Genomic DNA, 3,275 nt, shown 5'->3' with positions numbered 1-3,275 from the left:
CCTCCCAATTGTGTGGTGCTGTACCAGGGTCAGGGTTTATAGTGAGAGTGTGTCTTAGGCTTTCCTACCCATTTTGATGTGGGTATTTTCTCATTTGTCTGATGTGCAGGAGTCACTCAGCTAGTTTCTGGATTTCTCTCAGGGAATTGCTCCATGTGTAACTGTATATCTGATGCATCCATGGGAGGAGGCAAGTTCAGGAACCTCTTATGTCACCATCTTGATCCCTCCTTCCTCTTTCCTTTTTCATTTCAAAACTTTTCCCTCTTAAACTCACTTGCTTCCTATATCCTAGGAAAATGAGAATTTTTCATAAGCTCCCACTACCCCATCTACTCATCCATCATACCAGCCATGATTCTTCCCTTCTGTTACTGGGAATGAATCATCCATTCTCCTAGATAGGGCCAACTCATCCAGCAGCAGTGTGCTGGAGCTGCTCCTATAGGCTCACAAGGGCTGATTGTTAATATTTCAGGAATCTTGTGATCTGGTTATATTATGGAAATCAGTAAATGCTAAAAATTCGTGCTCTTCCTCTTTCCAGGCGTGGAAGCAAGTACTCCTTGCCTATTTATGCAATATACCTTAAGCAATATATATAATGTTGTTTTGCACATTTAAAAGTTTTGTAAGGGACTTCTCTGGTGGCCCAGTGGTTAAGAATCCACCTGCCAGTGCAGGGGACACGGGTTCAATCCTTGCTCCGGGAAGATCGATCCCACATGCTGTGGAGCAACTAAGCTCGTGCACCACAACTACGGAGCCAGCACTTTAGAGCCTGTGAGCCACAACTACTGAAGCCCGCACGCCTAGAGCCCGTGCTCCCCAACAAGAGAAGCCACCACAATGAGAAGCCCATGCACTACAACAAAGAGTAGCCCCCACTCGCCGCAGCTAGAGAAAGCCCATGTGCAGCAACGAAGACCCAACGCAGCCAAAATATAAACAAATAAATAAATAAAAATTTTAAAGATTTGTAAAAAAAAAAGTTTTGTAAAACTGGTTTAATATAGTATGTTTTCTGATAAAATGTTTCCCCTACAACATTATGTTTTTGAGACGTATTCAGGTTGATATGTGTAACTCTAGTTCATTAATTTTTATTGTCCTGCCCCATTCCATTATTCTCTGCTATATTCCTAGAGCTTCGAACAGTGCCTGGTACAAAGCAGGCTCAATACATATTTATTTGATGGAACGAATGAGGTGTGCCTGAAGTTCTACCTCTGCTGTTCTCTGAGTTAACATGTTGCTCAGCTATTTGGGAGCTTAGTAGATCTTAATATACTGACCCACTTGGATTTTCAAATCTTTCTAAGGAATTCATTTTGCATATGCTTTACCACCAGAAGAGGGCAAACATGGAGAGAATAATAGGTAAGAGATGGCAGTCAGTCATAAATGTTGGACCTTACCTGATTTGGAGACTCAAAGCCACCAGGTGGCAGTATGAGCGTGTTGGAAAACCAAGGTCAGGGATCCGGGATACTGGGGTCTCTGCATGCAGGTGGGTGCCCCAAACACACACAATTCCCTATTTTTTTCTTTTGATCAATTCATCTTTTATTAACATTAGCCTTCTGCAGCTTTATATAAGTTGTTGCTTTATGTTTTCCCTTACATTCGACAATACTAATTTATTGGAGCAGAGCAAAGCAGATTAAAAATTTTTTTCATTGAGATAAAATTAACATAACATAAAAATCAACATTTAAACTATTTTAATGTGCACAATTCAGTGGGTTTTAGTATATTTACAAAGTTATGCAACCATCATTACTATCTAATTCCAGAATATTTGTATCACCCCAAAAAGAACCCACCTCATACCCATTTAGTAGTCATGTCCCATTTTCCCTTCCTTTCATTCTCTAACAACCATTAATCTACTTTCTGTCTCTATGGATTTGCCTAATCGAATCATACAATATACAGCACAGATTTTTTTTCCCCTTTCCTTTGTTTTCTCTTTTGGCCGCACTGTGTGGCATGCGGAACTTCCCTGACCTGGGATTGAACTCGCACCCCCTGCAGTGGAAGCGTGGAGTCTTAACCACTGGACCGCCAGGGAAGTCCTGTAGCACAAATTTTTAATGGCAAGATTTATCTATGGTATCAAAATAAGGCTATATTTCATCTAAAATATCAAAGTTATATACAGGATGGAAAAAACATATGGTTTTGGAACAATTAGTTGCTTTAATATTTCCTACCAGAGTTTTAAGAACTACCCAAATTGGGTTTGCCTGCCCTCTTGGGCAGGAACACATCTCAGTTCCCTCGATTGCTGTGAGACAGAGACTAAAGGATGGAAACAACAAAGACTAATTAGCAGGGTTCACGTCCCCTTAATTCCTTAGCAAATAAAAAGCAAAGCGATATCTAGTCATCACCCATCAAGTACTCAGATTCCTGCTGAAGTCCGGATTCTTTCATAGTCTTCATGGCTCTGGGCCTGAAACTGGCTGCAAGTGGTCCCTGATGGGTTTTGCCCACAGCCCACATCCCACATCATGGACACCCATGGGGACAGCTGAGCTATTATCAGCAAAGGTTGAAGGGAGCAGGGAGAAGGATTTGTCCTCCTTTTACAACTTTCCCAAGGGGAGAAATTGTGAGTTCATGGCAACATTCAATCACAATAACTTTCTTAATCTTGTTTGAGATACACAGAAAATAGATGCTCTCAATGTGTTTTTTTTACAGGCAACTATATCAAGAACAAAACAACTAGAATTTCTAACCCAAGGGGATGTGTAAGCAGGGGATTTAAAGATGCTTCAAATTCTCTCTCTTATATGGAATAGCACCTTCTCCATTTGGAAAGGGCACAGGTCTTTCCTCAGAACAGTTGTCACTGGCTGTTACTCTGCTGCCCATGAAAAAGAAAATCATTGCTTGTAGGTGATGCTTGGGGTCAACTGTGTAACGTGAACAAGTGACAGAGTGAGCAGAGCTCTGAGTCTGTCTTCTGTGTCAAGGAGAACGCTCTTCATACTGAAAATGGTTAAACCAAAGTGGGTTAGAAGAATGAGAGTATCTAACTCGTGCAGAGATCTAAATAACTTCAATCATCTGGACTATGTGAATTATGTCCAGCATACTCAGACAGCCCAGAATGAGTGGTTGAACAAATGTTATTTTGAAAATCAGGGGGAATGAAATCAGGATTGGATATTGGTGAATACAGAGGCAATTTTCCAAAAGGAGAAGGTGGAGAACCCACACCTAATTTCATCCTGGGCAAGACTCAAGAAAGGATTATTTAAGGT

This window comes from Delphinus delphis, chromosome 9, assembly GCF_949987515.2.
Source record: "Delphinus delphis chromosome 9, mDelDel1.2, whole genome shotgun sequence".
Classification (NCBI taxonomy): domain Eukaryota; kingdom Metazoa; phylum Chordata; class Mammalia; order Artiodactyla; family Delphinidae; genus Delphinus; species Delphinus delphis.
Note: the sequence above shows the minus strand (reverse complement) of the source record.